The sequence below is a fragment of the Dromiciops gliroides genome, chromosome 1 (assembly GCF_019393635.1).
Source record: "Dromiciops gliroides isolate mDroGli1 chromosome 1, mDroGli1.pri, whole genome shotgun sequence".
NCBI lineage: Eukaryota > Metazoa > Chordata > Mammalia > Microbiotheria > Microbiotheriidae > Dromiciops > Dromiciops gliroides.
The window spans coordinates 46,700,952-46,720,664 of NC_057861.1; the positions used below are offsets into that span (position 1 = coordinate 46,700,952).

The 19,713-nt window shown below is 40.8% G+C and overlaps 1 protein-coding gene across 1 annotated transcript in view; it reads left to right on the forward strand.

Annotated features, from left to right (window-relative positions):
* The first annotated feature begins 10,308 nt into the window (after positions 1-10,308).
* KANK3 (KN motif and ankyrin repeat domains 3) overlaps positions 10,309-19,713 on the forward strand; it is a 34,009-nt gene continuing 24,604 nt past the window's right edge. Inside the window, exon 1 of the mRNA XM_044005447.1 lies at positions 10,309-10,391. The gene's annotated coding sequence lies outside the window, so the exon portion shown is untranslated. The remainder of the gene's footprint in view (positions 10,392-19,713) is intronic.

The window sequence follows — 19,713 nt, forward strand, 5'->3', positions numbered from 1 at the left end:
ATCTACAACAACCCATTGCCTCTCCTGCTTCCCATTTCCACTCTTAGCGCTATAGTAACCTAGGCTTCTGACATGGAGTGTGATAACAAAGTTAAAAGATTTGAAGGCTTATGCAGAAGAAGGACCAGCCTTGTCTTGTTTGGCCCCAGAGCAAAGAACCAGGAACACAGGAGGTCACAGAGAGTCAGATTGAGGTTTTATATCTAAGGGAGTTGGGGGGGGGTGGTGGTTCGGGGAACTTGGTCTGTAGGGACCGTCCCATGGAGCATGCTCAAAATTGTCCTCTGTTGCAGTCATGGGAGCAATGGGGCCTCCTCCTAGCCATGGGGTGATCCAGGCTTGAAAGGATTTTGCATTTTGGGATGATGGGACAAAGTTCTTCATGTTCCTTTCCCAGTCCTCCTCCTTTGATGGCTGTGGGGGTGGGAGGATGAGGTGGCAACAGATAAAAGAAGGTTTACCTTCCAACTTGTTCTCTCCTCCTTTGACTTTCCAGGTGGCGTCATGTAATTGTGAGATTTCCAGTGAGGGAGGCAGCATGATGTCACTGTGCCCATGAGGAAATCAGTTCAGAGGGATTCAAGTGAGGCACAATTGCATTCATACCCCCGGTTGCCTTTTCTGTTTGTTCTAGGCAGCTAGGTGTGACAGTGAATAGAGAGTTGGGCTTGGAGTCAGGAAGACTGAGTCCAAATCTGACCTTGTACACTTACCAGCTCACTTCACCCTGTTTGCCTCAGTTTCCTCACCTGTAAAATGAGCTGGAGAAAGAAATGGCAAACGACGTCCATATCTCTGCCAAGAAAACCCAAAATGGAGTCACAAAGAGTCTGACATAACTGAAACAACTGAACGACAACAAAGCTGTATGATCCTGAGCAAGTCACTTAGCCTCTGTCTCAGTGTCCTCATCTGTGAATGGGGATAATAATACCACTTAGTTCCTAGGGCTGTAAAGATAAAATGAGATAATATTTGTAAGGTGCTTTGCAAACATACTATACAAATGCCAGTTGTTGTTGTTGTTATTCCTTGATCATAGATGAATGAGTACCTGTCTTAAGACATATGACCAGGATTGGAGGTTATTTTGTGAGTGTGAAAAATCTTGAATCCTGTTGAGTCAGACCTGAATGGCAGCAGCAGATGAGACCCTGGCAACTATTCTAATGCTTGTGGAGAGAATGGCCACAGACAAGAGGACTGGAGCAAATCCTATAATTTTACTATCCTATGTATGCCAGGAGTTGTTTGGACAGTGTATGTCAAATGTCTAATCAGCAGTCCTGAAAAAGTTCTTTATGTTTTATTTTATTTTATTTTATTTTATTTTTTTGCAGGGCAATTGGTGTTAAGTGACTTGCCCAGGGTCACACAGCCAGTAAGTGTTAAGTGTCTGAGACCGGATTTGAACTCAGGTACTCCTGAATCCAGGGCTAGTGCTTTATCTACTCCACCACCTAGCTGCCCCGACCTAGTACTGGTTTTTAAAGAAAATCTTCCTAAATTGGGCTGCCTCAGTAGGAGGAGAGTTAAGCTATCGATAGCTATATGAAAAAATGTTCTGTCACTAATAATTAGAGAAATGAAATTTAAACAACAATGAAGTACTACTTTATACTCATCAGATTGCCTAAGATGACAAAAAAGGAAAATGACACATACTAAAGGGGATGTGGGAAATTAGGTACAGTAGTCCAGTCATTCTAAAAAGCAATTTGAAACTATGCCCCAGAAGCTATCAAAATGTGTGTACCCTTTGACCTAGAGAGCAAAGCATTGGAAGCTAAGAGAATGCCCATCAATTGGGGAAGGGCTGAATAAGTTGTGACATGTATATGTGATGGAATACTATTGTGCTATAAGAAATGATGAAGGGATTGGGGCAGCTAGGTCGTGCAGTGGATAAAGCACTGGCCCTGGATTCAGGAGAATCTGAGTTCAAATCTGGCCTCAGACACTTGACACTATCTATGTGACCCTGGGCAAGTCACTTAACCCTCATTGCCTGGTCAAAACCAAAAAACAACAACAACAAAAAGGAAATGATGAAGGGAATGGTTTGAGAAAAATCTAGGAAGATTTGTATGAACTGATGCAAAGTGAACAGAATCAGGAGAACAAGTTACAAAGTAACAATAATATTGTAAAGATAATCAACTTTGAAAGACTTAGTAACTCTGATTAATACAATGGCTACAACAACCAGGAATCAAAGGACTCCTGATGAAATATGCTATCAACCTCTTGATAGAGAGCTGATACAAGCTGAAGCTTAATTTTTGCTCTTTCTTTTTTCTGGAACATGACTAATGTGGAATTTTTTTCACATGACTACTCATATTTGTAATGGGTTTAAAAAATTTTTTTTTGTTTTTTTTTGGTAATGGGTTTTATTTTTCTTGTCTTCTCAATGGGTGAGGGAGTAAGAGAGATGAGGGACATAATATGGAACTGAAAATAAAATAAAAATAAACAAGTAAAAGAGATGATTTAAAAATGACAATATATAGCCTCGTCATACTCCTTTTCCAATCTCAAACCAATCAGTTGTTTCATGTTTGCTTCTAACTGTTGCTTCTTGGCCTGCATACAGGTTCCTCAGGAGACACGTAGGATGATCTGGTGTTCCTTTCTCTTTGAAGACTTGCCATATTTTTGTTGGGATCCATGTAGTCAAAGAAATGAAGCAGAAGTAGATGTTTTTTCTGGAATAAAAAGACAGAATTAAGATTTCTGGGAGAAATATCCACAATCTCAGATATGCAAGATAATGCCACTCTGATGGCAGAAAGTGAAGAAGAATTAAGAAGCCTCTTGATGAAGGTAAAAGAGGAAAGTGTAAAAGCTGGCTTGAAGCACAATATAAAAAACCTCCCTAAGATTTTGGTAACTGGTTCCCATCACTTCCTGGAAAATAGAGGGAAAAGAAATGGAAGCAGTGTCAGATTTTCTATTCTTGGGCTCAAAGATCATTTGCAGATGATGACTACAGCCATGAAATTAGAAGACACTTATTCCTCAGAAGAAAAGCTATGGTAAATCTGGACAGCATCCTAAATAGCAGAGACATCACCTTGCCAATAAAGGTCCATATAGTCAAAGCTATGTTTTTTTTTTTCCAGTAGCAAGGTATGGCTGTAGGAGGTGAACTATAAGGAAAGCTGAGTGCCACAGAATGGATGCTTTTGAATTGTGGTGCTAGAGAAAACTTTTGAGAGTCCCTCAGACAGCAAGGAGTCAAATCAGTCAATACTTAAAGAAATCAATTCAGACTATTCTGAATTTAAGCTGAGGCTTAAATACTTTGGCCACATAATAAGACAGGACTCATTGGGAAAGACCGTGATGTTGGAAAAGATTGAATGTAAAAGGGAAAGAGGACATCAGAGGATGAGATGAATAGATAGAGTCATGGAAACACAAACATGAACTTGGACAGACTTCTAGAGATAGTGGAGGATCAAAGAGCCTGGCATGCTATGGGGGGTCACAAAGAGTAAAACACAACTGAATGACAACATCAAAATGAAGGTATGGAGTTGCACAAGGAAGTGAGACCTTCAAGGAGAGGCTCCATGAAAAGTCTGACACATTGCAGAGGGCAGTCATGTTCAGGTACAGGTTGGGCTGGAGAGACCTCTAATGTACCTAGTCCATTCTAGATAGACAGACAGGGAGTTGAGAGATTTTGTGACAGTCTGTCTCCTCTTCTTCTCTCTGGGGAACATGCTTCTTCACATACTCCAAGGAGGAAATTCCATTTCTTCTGAACTGGTGGGTCTGTACAGGAAAAAGGCCTTGATAGTTTGTCTGAGTGTTCCCAACCTTGTTTCTATTTCTCTCTCCCTCTACTCTTCTCTCAGAAAACTCAGTCATGCTGAATACTATTGTATCTTTCCTACTCTCTCTCTCTCTCTCTCTGTCCATGTAGAATGGAAGCCTACATTTAAAGCTTTTGTTCACTAGCTTTTCTTTCCAAAGCCCTCCCCCTCAAAAGTATTTCACATGTCTTCCTCTTTCTTCTTAGGACATGAAGGAGGTTAATAAAGTCTTTTTTCCACCCAGACTTCATCTTGGCCACTTGTAGTCTCTTCTGTCTACCGGTACCCTCATCAACATGGCATAGGTATATCCTGGAGCCAGCTCAAGCTGGCTTGCAAGAACACTTGTTTAATTTCCAGTGTGAGCAAACAATGAGAGCTTAATTTTTTTTTGCGGGGCAGTGAGGGTTAAGTGACTTGCCCAGGGTCACACAGCTAGTAAGTGTTAAGTGTCTGAGGCTGGATTTGAACTCAGGTTCTTGAATTAAGGGCTGGTGCTTTATCCAATGAGGTCTTAATTTATTGGTTTGTTGATTTATAGACTTAAGAAAGTGATGGGAATAAAATGTTTATAATGCAGATTAAACTGAAAAGTGTGTTCTGCAGTAAATATTTTGAGGGCCATTTTTAAAGCATCTGCCAGTACAGTGCTGGCATGGGACTCTTTTAAGAAAGGATACAGGGGGCAGCTAGGTGGCATAGTAGATAGAGCACCAGCCCTGGAGTCAGGAGTACCTGAGTTCAAATCCGGCCTCAGACACTTAACACTTACTAGCTGTGTGACCCTGGGCAAGTCACTTAACCCCAATTGCCTCACCAAAAGAAAAAAAAAAGAAAGAAAGGATACAGGTACAGGTTGTACTAGATGGCCTTTGAGGCCCCTTCCAATTCTGCAATTCCTTTATTATGGTCTCTCCCTCATGCTTATGTGGGGGTGTGATATTTCCCAAATCTCCCATAAAGAGGTTATTAGTACCATTGGACCTTAGTGAGGTACTTGGAAGGGTTAGGGGACAGTACAGCAGAACCCTGGGGAATCAAGACCTCAGCCTGACCTCTAGTGGACATTTCCCCAATCTTTCCTTTATCCTCAGACTCACTTTTCCTATCCTGAACTGGGAAACAGAAGCTGTTACATGAGTCACAACTCCATACTGAATACACGTACCATGTTATGCCCTGCACTTCTCCCCCTCCCTCCCCAGGAGTTTTTTATTTTTATTCTTCGAATAATAAGTACTTTTAAAAAATTAACTTGTCTTTCCCACCACCTCCACATTGAGCAGATGAAAAAACCCCACCACCCTAAAAGCAAATCCCTAAATATATATCTGCACAGTCCAGCAGAACAAATTCCCACATTAGTCATATTGGAAAATTTATGACTCTTTCTGCATCTTAAGTTCATCACAGGTCAGAACTCATGGTTTCTCATTGTGAGTGTTCTAAAGTCAATGTTGTTTTTCTCTATAATGTTGTTTTCATTGTATAAATTGTTCTCCTGGTTCTATTTGCTTTGCTTTTCATCAATTTATAAAGATCCCCATAGATTTTTCTGGAACAGTTCATTTAATCCTTTCTTAGGACATAATAATAGTCCATTACTCGAGGGGCAGCTAGTTGGCGCAGTGGATAGAGCACCGGCCCAGGAGTTCAAATCCGGTCTCAGACACTTAACACTTACTAGCTGTGTGACCCTGGGCAAGTCACTTAACCCCAATTGCCTCACTAAAAAAAAAAAATAGTCCATTACATTTATATACCACGATTTGTTTATTCATGCCCCAACAGGAGGCCAAACCCTGTATTCCCAAGCCTGGATGGGCCAGCATGGGCTCAGGACTCTGTTGTCTTTCCACTGAACCTTATCCCCGATCACCCCCTTCTCTGATATTTCAGTCTATTGGTTAGCTATATAACAAGTCCATTGACGCTTTTGGGTTTTCTGGGGCAGGTTGCCTTGTTAGAATCCTCCTTAAAGATCTCCATCATGACTGCCTCTGATCTGCCCAAAATAGCTCTTAAGTTTATTTCTATAATCAAGTAAGAAGATCTTAGACCCTACTGGATGATTAGCCAAAGAGCTCTTGTAACTTGACCTTTGAGCCTTGGTAGACCTCTGATAATGGCTTCTTTTCCTTCAATAGGGGCTTAGTCCAGTTCGGTGCAGCCCAGGAGTGTGATGGAGTCAGCTCTGCCTCACCAGTGACAGTCAATTGTTAAATTTTCAATTTGAGCATTTACATCTCAGAAACTGCAAATGTTTCAAATTGGGATTTGTTTCATTGTTTTGTTGATTGCTGAGTCTTAAGAAAGTGAGGGAGGAAAAAAAATGGGGTTAAGTGACTTTTCCAGGGTCACACAGCTAGTAAGTGTTAAGTGTCTGAGGCTGGATTTGAACTCAGGTACTCCTGACTCCAGGGCTGGTGCTCTATCCACTGCGCCACCTAGTTGCCCCTGGGAGAAAATATTAATAACAAAGATTAAATGTAAGTTTTCAGAAAATAATTATTAAATATTAACTGGTTAGTTGTTTAATATTTACCCTGGTACAGCCTCAGTGATGAAGGCCATGCTCACTTGATCAGCTGAAAATCTGTCCCAAAGAATAGATGGGAAAACACACACACACACACACACAAAGATGATACTGCCCCAGAAAAACAGCAGCTTTCCTCTCTTCAGATCTCATCAACCACAGTCGGTCGGCTTGGTTGTTTGCCCTTCTCAACATCATGGTGATATCATGACTTGCAGTGAATTGGATTTAAGTGAGGGAGGACTGTGCAAGGTCACCAATCTCCAGAGCCATCTATCTATCTATCTATCTATCTATCTATCTATCTATCTATCTATCTATCTATCTATCTATCTATCTATCTATCTTCTATCTCTATCTCCATCACTCTATTCTATATATCATCCATGTCTATGTCTATACATACATACATATATATACATATATATCAGGATGACTGGAGATGTCACTGGATGTTAAGTAGGGGGTTCCCCCTCACTAGTGATATTCAAGTAAAGACTGAATAACCACTTGTTGAGGATCATAAGCTCATAGATAAAGAGTTGGAAGGTCTTTCAGTAGCAAGATATGGCTGTGAAAGTTGAACTATAAGGAAAGCTGAGTGCCACAGAATGGATGCTTTTGAATTGTGATGCTAGAGAAAACTTTTGAGAGTCCTTCAGACAGTAAGGAGATCGAATCAGTCAATGCTTAAAGAAATCAATTCAGACTATTCTGAATTTTTTTTGTTTTTGTTGTGTGGCAATGAGGGTTAAGTGACTTGCCCAGGGTCACACAGCTAGTAAGTGTCAAGTGTCTGAGGCCGGATTTGAACTCAGGTACTCCTGAATCCAGGGCTGATGCTTTATCCGCTGTGCTACCTAGCTGCCCCCCAGACTATTTTGAATTTAAGCTGAAGCTTAAATACTTTGTCCATATAATAAGACAGGACTCATTGGGAAAGACCCTGATGTTGGAAAAGATTGAATGCAAGGAGAAAAAAATGACTGGAGATGGAACTGGATGTTTAAGGCAATTGGGGTTAAGTGACTTGTCCATGGTCAAACAGCTAGTGTCTAAGATGAGATTTGAACTCAGGTCCTCCCAACTTCGAAGCCAGTGCTCTATCCACAGTGCCACCTAGCTGTTCCTTCTAATGCTGCCTTATCTTTTACACAGATGGTGGGACATTGATCTCCACCAATAAGGAAAGAGTTCCATACCAATGGACTCTCGGACTAGGAATATACACACATTTCTTTGATAATCCTATGTTCTTTATGCCCCTTCTCCTCTGTAAATCCTTGTTTATGAAGTATTGCAGGCCCACCTTGCACCTTTCCATTTTCCTCTGGGGGAGCCTCAATATCAGTTCTTTGGAGACTAGTGTTGAATGACTGGGGATATATTGCTAAATAGATAAGCCTTTGTTTCAGGAAGATGACCTTCCAGCTCTTTATCTATGAGTTTATGATCCCCAACCAGTGATTATCCACTCTTTACTTGAATATTACTAGTGGGGGGAACCCCCTGCTTCTGGAGGCATTCTGTTCCACTTCTGGATAATTCTAATTATGAAGTGGAGCCAAAAAACCCCAGCCTCTTTGAAACATTTGTCTATTGTTTGGAGTTCTGCACCCTGGGGCCAAATGAAACAAGTCTAATCTCTCTTTTACATGACAACCTTTTAAATCATTGATGACATGTCTCAGGGCCCACCTACCTATGCCATCTTTTCTTCTTCAGGCTAAATAAACATTTCCAGTTCTTTGAATTGACCCTCTTATGCCATGATCTTAAAGCCCTTTGCTGTGCTGGTTGCCTTTTATCTTATCAATGTCCTTCTGAAATCATAATGCCCTGAACTGAACACAGAATTCCAAATGTGGTATAACCAGGGCAGAATACAGTGAGATCATTACATCCCTCTTTCGGGACACCTGTGTCTTAAAATGTAGCCAAAATTTGTATTTTTTTTAATCTGTCATATTTTTTGTATTGTTGATGCTTACTGAGCACTAAAATTCATTTATTCTTGTCAGACAGACGGATGTCTAGTCATGCCTCCCCTATCTTATATCCTTGTAAAGTTGGGGTTTTTTTTAACCCAAGGATACAACTTTACATTTCTCAAATTCAACAAGCATTTGTCAAGTGCCTAGTGTGTGCCAGGCACCAGGGAGGGAAAGAGGGAAGATACAAAGGGAAAAACAAATCTGCCACCCACAGAGAAGTATATCCATAGTAATGAGGAGGAGGAGAAGGAGGAGGAGAGGACAACCAGAGGAAATTGAGATGGATTTCTCCTACGGAGTGGCATAGGAGCTGAATAGGTTCAGCTGTTCCCTAGTTGATATGCCCCCTTTAGTTGCCAGATCTTTGCCACCACAAAAAGTACTGAGATATTTTCGTATTTATGTAAAATATTCTGCTCCTGGTTTTGCTTCTTATTCTCATCAGACTGTGCCACCATGACTGCCTTCTTTCCCTGGAACTTTCCTTTGCTATGCCAACTCTCTTCTCCCAGTTTCTTCAAGGGCCTCCAATTTGGGGACAAAATGGGTCTAGGTGGCCACACTTAATTCCCCTTCCACTGCACTCTGTACTCTCCAAACTTCATCAACTCTCTCCCTTCTCTTTCTTTCTTTTTTTTTTTAATTTTTTTTTTTTGGTGAGGCAATTGGGGTTAAGTGACTCTCCCAGGGTCACACAGCTAGTGTTAAGTGTCTGAGGCCAGATTTGAACTCAGGTACTCCTGACTCCAGGGCCGGTGCTCTATCCACTGTGCCACCTAGCCACCCCCTTTTTTTTTAATTTTTAAAAAATTTTTTAAAATTTACTTATTTATTTTTTTAGTGGGGCAATAGGGGTTAAGTAACTTGCCCAGGGTCACAGAGCTAGTAAGTGCCTAGTGTCTGAGGCTGGATTTGAACTCAGATACTCCTGAATCCAGGGCTGGTGGTTTATCCACTGTGCCACATAGCTGCCCCTCCCTTTTCTTTCAATACCCTTTTACATGTTGACTTCCCTCATTAGCTCATAAACTTCTTGAGGGCAGGAAGAAAAAAAACCACATTCTTTTTGCTGTATTTGTATCCCTAGTACTTAGCCCAGTGCCTGATGCCATAAGGGCACAATAAAGCTTGTTTCCTGTTGCCTGCTCACCTGACTGAACGTATGTCTTTTTCTTTTGTCTCATCTCTTTGAGTTATAGACTTAGTCATGGTATGGCTGGGTTGAGTGTAAGGTTCATGTCCTATGAGGATATGTTGAAGAACCTGAGGATGTTTACCTTAAAGAAGAAAAGACTTGGGGTGAACTTAATAGCTGTCTTCAAAGTGTCCGAAGGGCTGACATTTGGAAAATGGATTAGACTTGTTCTGTCTAATCCCAGAGAGCAGAACTAGAAACAATGAATGGAAATCACAAAAAAGTAAATTTAGCCTGTAGGTGAGGTCAACATTTCCTGACAATTAGGGGGAGGCATAGGCCACTTTGGAAGGCATTCCGTGGGCTGCTCTTCAAAGGCAGGATGACCATGTGGTAGATGTGTGGTAGACAGCATCCTTGACTTAGGTACAAGTTGAACTAAATGGCTACTGAAGTCTCCTTTTACTCTGGAATTCTGGGATCCTATAACATTTGACAAATGAACAAATTTTGTTCTCCCTCCCAAATAGGAGGGAAGAACGGTTGTCTTCTCGGGCTTCACCAGTAGGTGGTGCCCTCTGATATCTAAAGGTATGTTTCCCAATTTCCAGCTCCAATTGGAAGGTTGAATATTTATTTCCATTCTCTACCGCTGCCCTCTCAGACCTCCCTTCAACCCTACTCAGAGGGCCTGGACTAAAAGGAAGGAGTTGGGGGATAAAGAGGCAGCTTCGAGTATAATAGAGCTTTGGGTTCTAATCCCAGCTGTGGCATTTACAATCTGTGTGACTTTGGGTAATGGGGACTGTTGCTAGGTGCTGGGGGTGCAAGAACAAAAGTCAAGCAGCTCCTACTCTTCAAGAGCTTATATTCTATCAAGAGAAGCAGCATATTCTCATGTAAGTAGCAACAAGATTTATAGGAAGTATTTTTCCGCCTAGGGAGAGATATTAACAGCTGGGGGTTAGGGATGGAGAAAAACTTTATGTGCAATATCTGGTACACAGTAGGCACTCAGTATTTGTTGTTTGGTTGATTTTTTTTGTTTGTTTGTTTTTTGTTTTTTTTGCAGGACAATGGGGGTTAAGTGACTTGCCCAGGGTCATACAGCTAGTGTCAAGTGTCTGAGGCCGGATTTGAACTCAGACACTCCTGAATCCAGAGCCGGTGCTTTATCCACTGCGCCACCTAGCTGCCCCCTGTTTGGTTGATTTATGTAGGAGGTGGCACCTGAACAGAACTTTGAAGGAAACTAGGGATTTTTAGAGGAGGAGGTAGGGAATGATTGGGAATTTATTCCTAGTCATGGGAGATAATCACCTATGAAAAAGCATAGAGATAGTGGGGAAAAGGAAAAGGACAGTTTGGCTGAACCACAGAGTAAATGAAGGGGACTAACTAATGTATAACGAGGCTGGAAAAGTAGGTTGGAGTCAAGTTGCCAAGGACGTTAAGGACCAAAGAGAGGAATTTGTAGTTGATTCTAGAAGTCATAGGAAGCTGCTTTCAAACTGAAATCTACCTCTCACTCCTCCTGCCCCCACTGAGAAAATGAGAAAGCCAAACCAAATCTGGCTTCAGATACTCAGTAGCTGTGTGATCCTGGGTAAGTCACTTAACCACTGTCTGCCTCCTTTTCCTTATCTATAAATGGAAATAATAATAACACCTACCTCCCAGGGCTGTTGTGAGAACCAAATGTGGTAATATTTATAAAATACTTTGCAAACCTTAGAGTTATTGTTATTATTTATAGTAAAAAAAAATAAATTCCCACATTGGTCATGTCCAAAAGAAAAATGTCTTAATCAGCATTCTGAATCCATTAGCTACCTGTACATCTGGAGGTGGATAGCATGTATCATTATGAGTCCTCTGGAACTGTGGTTGGTCATTGCTTTGATCAGAGTTCCTAAGTCTTTCAAAGTTATATGGTTTTTATTGTGTAAATTGTGCTCTTAGTTCTTCTAACTTCATTATGCATCAGTTCATACAAGTCTTTCCAGGTTTCTCTGAATCTACCCCCTTCATCGTTTCTTATAGCATAATAGTATTCCATCACATTCATATACCATAACTTGTTCAGCCATTCCCCAATTGATGAGTATTCTCTCAGTTTCCAATTCTTTGCCCCCATAAAAAAAAAAGCTGCTATAAACATGTTTATCTACATATAGGTCCTTTTCCTATGTCTTTGAGGTATAGACCTAGTAGCAGTATCAGTGTATTAACTGGTATACATAGTTTAATAGCTTTGGGGGCAAAGTTTTAAATTGCTTTCCAGAATGGCTAGACCAGTTCACAATTCCATCAACAGTGCATTAAAGTATCTATTTTCCAACAACTCTCCTAGTATTTTTTTTTTCGGTAAGGCAATTGGGGTTAAGTGACTTGCCCAGGGTCACACAGCTAGTAAGTGTTAAGTGTCTGAGGCTGGATTTGAACTCAGGTACTCCTGAATCCAGGGCCGGTGCTTTATCCACTGTGCCACCTAGCTACCCTCCTAGTATTTTTCATCTCCTTTTTTGGTTGACCTTGCCAATCTAATGGGTGTGAGGTAGAACCTCAGAGTTGTTTTAATTTATATTTCTCTAATTATTAGTGATTTTGAACATTTTTTCATATGGCTATTGGTAACTTAGATTTCTTCCTCTGAAAACCAACTATTTGTATCCTTTGGGCCATTTATCAATTGGGGGATGTCTCTTATTCTTATAAATGTGAATCCATTCCTTATATACCTTAGAAACAAGACCTTTATCAAAGAAACTTGCTGCAAAGATTTTTTTTTCACCATTTATCTTCTACCAGGTAGGTGGTACAGTGGAAAGAGTATTAAGCCTGGAGTCAGGAAGACCTGAGTTCAAATCTAGATTCACACACTTAGTAGCTATGTGATTCTGGGCAAGTAACCTAACCTCTGTCTAGAGGTTTTCTCAACTATAAAATTTGATAATAATAGTACTCACCTTGAATGGTTGTGAGGATCGAATGAGAAGATATGTCAAAAAAAAAAGCACTTGGCACAGTGCCTGGTGCATAGTAGGTATGATATAAATGCTTATTCCCTTTTCTTCTAATTTAACTACATTGGTTTTGTTTATGTAAAAACTTCAATTTTATTTAATCAAAATTGTCTTGTTTTATTTTCTGTGATCCTCTCTATCCCTTTTTGGTCTTGAACTCTTCCCCTCGCCATAGATCTGACAGATGGTTTCTTCCATGTTCCTCTAATTTGCTTATGATGTCACCCTTTATGTTTATGTTTATTTTCATTTTTTTGGTGAGGCAATTGGAGTTAAGTGACCTGCCCAGGGTCACACAGCTAGTAAGTGTCAAGTGTCAGAGGCCAGATTTGAACTCAGGTCTTCCTGAATCCAGGGCCTGTGCTTTATCCACTGCACCACCTAGCTGCCCCTTTATGTTTAAATCATAAAACCATTTGGAGCTTATTTTGACATGAGGTGTTGGTCTATACCTAGTTTCTGCCAGACTACTTCACAGTTTTCCCAACATTTTTTGTCAAATAGTAAGTTCTTGCCTCTAAGAGCTAGGATCTTTAGGTTTATCAAACACTAGATTACTGTGCTTGTCTTCCATATATTTTATACCTAACCCATTCTATTGATCAACATCCCTAATTTTTAACCAGTAACAAGTTGTTTTGATCATTATTGTTTTGTAGGATAGTTCGAGATCCAGTACTGCAAGAGCCCCACTCCTTCCCACTCTTATCATTCTTTTTTTTTTTTTTTTTTAGTGAGGCAATTGGGGTTAAGTGACTTGCCCAGGGTTACACAACTAGTAAGTGTTAAGTGTCTGAGGTCAGATTTGAACTCAGGTCCTCCTGACTCCAGGGCCAGTGCTCTATCCACTGTGCCACCTAGCTGCCCCTCACTCCTTTCATTCTTTCCTGAGATTCTTGGCCTTTTGTTTCTCCAGCTCAATCTTCTTATTTTTTCTGGGTTTTTTGTTCTTATTTTTGTTTTTTGTTTCATTTTTTGTTTTTAGGGGCAATGAGGGTTAAGTGACTTGCCCAGGGTAACACAGCTAGTAAGTGTCAAGTGTCTGAGGCCAGATTTGAACTCAGGTCCTCCTGAATCCATGTCCAGTGCTTTATCCACTGTGCCACCTAGCTGCCCCCCTTATTTTTTCTAATTCTGTACAATAATCCTTTGGTAACTTGATTCATATGGCACTGAATAAGTAAATTAATTTAGGTGCTATTATAGCTTTTGTTATATTGGCTTGGCCTACCCATGAGCAATTAAAATTTTCCCAACTATTTGGACCTGTCTTTATGTAAAGAGTGCTTTGTAATTGTGTTCATATTTCATTGGCATCTATGAGGCAAGGGAGTGATGTGGTCAGTCTATTCAAAATATTGCTTTCACAGCTGCCTAGAAACAAGATTTCAGAGGGGAGAGACTTGGGGTACAGAGAACAGCTGAGACTCTCTAGGCCTCAGCTTTCCTCTGTGTCAAAGAAAGGGGTTGTACTACATGAACTATAAGGTACCTTTCACCTCTGACATTTCTGTGATTGTTAGCAGGCACAGGGAGAAACAGGACAAGTCTGTTTAGAGACTGGAAGGGGTAGTGAAACATTTTATGGATAAAAATTTTCTACAGACCATCCAAAAATCACATTCCTTCTGGGTCTGAAAGAAAAATTGTTGTCCCATTTTATCAATCCTTATGTCTGAATTTCTGTAGGCAGGGGTTCTTAATATAGGGTCTGTGAAGTTGGGTTTTTTAAAATAGTGTTTTATTTTTTCCCCCCAATTACTTGTAAAGATAGTTTTCCACATTTATTTATTTTTTATTTTTTGTTGTTTTTTTTTTGCAGGCAATGGGGGGTTAAGTGACTTGCCCAGGGTCACACAGCTAGTAAGTGTCAAGTGTCTGAGGTTGGATTTAAACTCAGGTACTCCTGAATCCAGGGCCGGTGCTTTAACCACTGTGCCATCTAGCTGCCCCCACATTTATTTTTGTAAGTTTTTGAGTTCCAAATTTTTCACCCTCTTTCCCTTCCCCCCTCTCTAGGACAGCAAGGTAATCTCATATAGGTTATACATTACAATCGTGTTAACATATTTCCACATTAGTCATGCTGTGAGAGAAGAATCAGAACAAAAGGGAAAGGGGCAGCTAAGTGTCATGGTGGATAAAGCACTGGCCTTGGATTCAGGAGGACCTGAGTTCAAATCCAGCATCAGACACTTGACACCAAACTAGCTGTGTGACCCTCAGCAAGTCACTTAACCCTCATTGCACTGCCCAAAAAAACCCACCACCACCACCACCAACAACAACAAAAAGAAGAAAAGGGAAAAACCACAAGATAAAAGAAACCAAAAAACCCAACAACAACAAAAGTGAAAATAGTATGCTTTGATCTGCATTCAGATTCCATAGCTCTTTTTCTGACATTTTCCATCATAAATCTTTTGGAATTGTCTTGGATCAATGTAATGCTGGGAAGAGCTAAGTCTATCACAATTGATCATCACACAATGTTTCTGATACTCTATATAGTGTCCTCTTGGTTCTGCTCACTTTGCTCAGCATCAATTTGTGTAAGTTTTTCTAGGTTTTTCTGAAATCTGCTTGCTCATCATTTTTTTATAACAATAGTATGTGAAGTTATTTTGAAATCTTTTTTTCAAAAACTGCATTTCAAAAAATGGTTTCTTTTGTAATCCTCTGAATTTTATTTTATGCACTTAAAAAGTTATTATGAGAAGGGCTGCCTAAGGGATCCATGACAAAAACAGTCAATAACTCCTACTGTAAATAAATTTTCCCTGGAGTGAAAGACTGTTTTTAACCTCTTAGATACAATTCCAAATTTAATAGTAGAACATGTAAGTCTTTTATTTTTATTTTAATTTTTTTTGCAGGGCAATGAGAATTAAATGACTTGCCCAGGGCCACGTAGCTAGTAAGTGTCAAGTGTCTGAGGCCAGATTTGAACTCAGATCCTCCTGAATCCAGAGCCAGTGCTCTATCCACTGTGCCACCTAGCTACCCCCAGAACATGTCAGTCTTAGAAGTTCCTTTATTCATGTCATACACAGACTTACAAAGTAGGAAGGCTTTCTATTACTAAGTAGGAAAAAGCAGGGCCTTTTGGGATCTTCTCTATGCAGGATATACCAGGAGGTTGGAGTTGGTGGGGTGGCAACCTTCTCTTCACACGTCACCAACACCAACCCAATTGAATCTCACCTTCTAAGATCCACAATTGTTACTCCATCATTCCTCTGATCCCATTCCCATTTATGTCAGCTCTATCTCCCCTAATGCTTGCTCAGATCCCCATCACTGAGGTAACTGAATTCCACTGTATATTTGGAATGGATGAGGTCTTCTCGCAGAAGGTCATCACCATAACATATTGATTTATTTGTTTTAAGGGTCACCAAAAATTTTCTGAGCTAGGAGGGATTTTAGAGGCTACCTAGGCTAACCTCCCTTATTAACAGGCAAGGAAACCGAGGCCCACAAGGGAAAAGAGACTCACTTAAATCCCATTTATGCATGAGTCAAAATACATCACACATACCATGTTGCTATTTTTACCTACCTTGAAGTCCTGTGGCAATGGACAAGTAAGGATACTCTGAAGGCTGCAGTCACAACCTGGCACACAGGTAGCCCAGGCCATAGGGTCATCTTCTCACTGGACTGAAGCAGCAATGACATTCAGCAGCCCCCTGGGTGTCTGATCAGTCTTTTTTTTGGGGGGGGGGCAATGAGGGTTAAGTGATTTGCCCAGGGTCACACAGCTAGTAAGTGTCAAGTGTCTGAGGCTGGATTTGAACTCAGGTCCTCCTGGTGTCTTATCCACTGCACCACCTAGCTGCCCAAGCAGTCTATTTTAAGGACCAAAATTGTCTGCATCACCTAACTTAATCCTGACTTTACTGAAGCAGGCAGAGACCCCACCTTGTGGTCAAAGCAAACAAAAAAAATGTATAAAAACTTTTGCAAAGGTGATTCCATTCACTGTTGGTACATGGAATGTACACATACTTGTAGATAACAGGAAATCTAGTAGACCTGAAAGACAAACAACTCTTGGTGAGAGAGAACTCAGCAGGTTTCCCATCCAAATGCCATCCCTGAGTGAAATAAGGTTGGCAAATAAAGACCAGCTTACTAAAATTGGAGCTGGAGACATGGTTTTTCTGGACAGGTCACTGTGATCAGGAGCTATAGGAAGTTGGTGTAGGTTTTGTCATCAGATATAATCTAGTTAACAAGCTTGTATGCCACCCAAATGGAATGAAGGACAGACTTGTGGCAATGCTATTACCACTCGCAGGAAAGCGTCAAGCCACCATCGGATCAGTGCACATGTTCCCACCATGATGAACCCTGATGAGGTCAAAGAAATATTCTATGAAGACCTAGAGCCCCTCATCATCAATGTGCTAAAAGAGGATGAGGTTGGTGCAGCTAGGTGGCGCTGCAGTGGATAAAGCACCAGCCCTGGATTCAGGAAGACCTGAATTCAAATCCAGACTCAGACACTTGACACTTACTAGCTGTGTGACCCTGGGCAAGTCACTTAACCCTCATTGCCCTGCCAAAAAAAAAGAGGATAAGGTTGTAATTCTGGGTAACTTTAAGGCCAGAGTAGGTTCAAATTACCAGACATGGCAGGGAGTCTTTGGGAGGAATGGAGTCTGAAACAGTAATGACAATGGTCACTTACTAATGAAGATGTGCATCTCTTTGACCTCATCACCAACACTGTCTTCTGTTTACCTAAATGCAATAAAACTTTGTGGATGTACCCTCATAGCAAACATTGGCATTTAATAGACTATGTTATTGTAAGGAGAAGAGACAGACAGGATGTGAGAAAGTTGAAGGCAATATGTGGGGCAGAGTAGAGTGCTAGAGCAATCATAGACTTATCCTCTCCAAGCTAAACATTTGCACAAAACAAAAGCAATGGCCACAAGGCTTGACAGGTACTATAAGACTTAATGTCAACAGATTATAGTGCTTCTCTATGAGTGTACAGTTTGTTCATGCTCTAGCACTTTCCCAGTCACCAATGGAGTGAAGCAAGTCTGTGTGCTTGCTCCCATGCTTTTGTTTTCACCGATGTTGTCTTCCATGAGTACAAAAACATCAAAGTCAGCTACTGTACTAGTAGTAAATTATTTAACCTGAAAAGGCTACAAGCCAAGATTAAAGTAGAGGGAAAGTTGGTGCTCTACTTTTTGTTCAAAGATGATTATGCTCTTAATGCAGCATTTAAGGCTGAAATGCAACAAATTACAGATAGGTTCTTTGCTGCTTGTGCTAATTTTGGCTTAACAACACCAAGAAAACAAAGATTCTTCATCAGCCAACACCACAGTCATGGAACCATCAGTTACAGCAAATAGAGAAATTTTGAATGTTGTGAATAAGTTCACTTACTTTGGCAATATACTTCCCAGGGACATACACAAAGATGATGAAGTTAATACACACTTTGCCAGAGCTAGCGCACCATTTGGGAGGCTCCGAAGGAAAGTGTGGGAGAGAAGAGGTATTCGACTGCCTACCAAACTGAAAGTCTACAGAGCTGTTGTGCTGACAGGCATGTTGTTGTATGTCTGTGAAACCTGGACAGTTCCATGCCAGTAAACCAAATCTCTTCCATTTGAATTGTCTTAGGAAGATTCTGAAGATCGCTTGGCAAGATTAGGCACTGGACATTGAAGTCCTTTCTTGAGCTGAACTGCCAGGTATTCAAACTGGACTACAGAGTTTGCAGCTCTCGTGGGCTGGCCACGTTGTTCAAATGCTCAATGTGCATTTGCCTAAAAGACAATTTTACAGAGAACTCATACAGGGCAAGTGCTCACATGGAAGTAAAAAGAAGCGATAGAAGGACATTCTCAATGTCTCTCTGAAGAACCTTGGAATCAATTGCATGACATGGGAGACACTGGCACAGGACCACCCAGCATGATGTGCCTGAATCAAAGAAGACTCTATGAGTCAAGCAGAATTGCAGTAGCTCAAACGATATGTGAGATGGTGGTGCAGTGGATAAAGCACCAGCTCTGGATTCAGGAGGACCTTAGTTCAAATCTGACCTCAGACACTTGACACTAGCTGTGTGACCCTGGGCAAGTCACGTAACCCTCATTGCCCTGCAAAAAATAAATAAATAAATATAAAAGATATGTGAGATGTACAAATTTAGAGACATCTCTACTCCAGATGGACTATTTATGCCCAATGGTGGTTTGATCATACACAGTCAGACACACTGTACCTTAACCCCATCATAGTGATGTCATTTTGGTCCTCCTTGAGTATGAAGCGCAACATCCAATTAGGTGAAAGGCACTGTGTTAAATGCTTAACAGATATTATCTCATTGTATCCTCACAACAAACCTTTGATGTGGGTGTTGTTATTATCTCCATTTTGCAGATGGGAAACTTGAGGCGAACAGAGCTTAAGTGACTTGCGCAAGAGTTAGAAAACTAGTGAGTGTCTGATGCTGGATTTGAAACCAGGTCTTCCTGACTATAGGCCTAGTACTCTGTGCACTATGGGACCACCAAGCTGCCTCTCTTTGTACATATAACACTGAAAACATCGGGTTTTTTTTATTATTATTATTATTACTTTGGTTTATTATTATTAACCTACCTAAAAGGGAGATAGGCTTGAAAGAAAGAGGGATTCGGATGGGGACAGAGATAGAAGTCTCATAATATAGCAGAAAGAGCTTTGGATTTGGAGTCAAAATACCTGGTCTAGACCCAGTTCAGTCACTTACTGACCATGTGAATTCCCCAGCAAGTCACTTTCTAATCCTGGGCCCCAGTTTGCTCATCTGTAAAGTGTGTGTGTGTGGGGGGGGGGGGGATTGGATTTAATGCTCCTCTTGCTCAAGATCCTTGTTCTTGTTCAGTTGTTCAGTCATGTCCAAACCTTCGTGACCCCATGGACCATAGCATTCCAGGCCCTCCTATCCTTCCCTCTCTCTCAAAGTCTGCCTTAGATTATTGTTCATTGTTTCCATTACACTATCTATTCATCTCATCCTCAGCCGTCCCCTTTTCCTTTTGCTTTCAATCTCTCCCAACTTCAGGGTCTTTTCCAGTGAGTCCCATCTTCTCATTATGTGGCCAAAGTATTTAAGCTTCAGCTTCAGAATTTGACCTTCCAGTGAATAGTCTGAATTAATTTCTTTAAG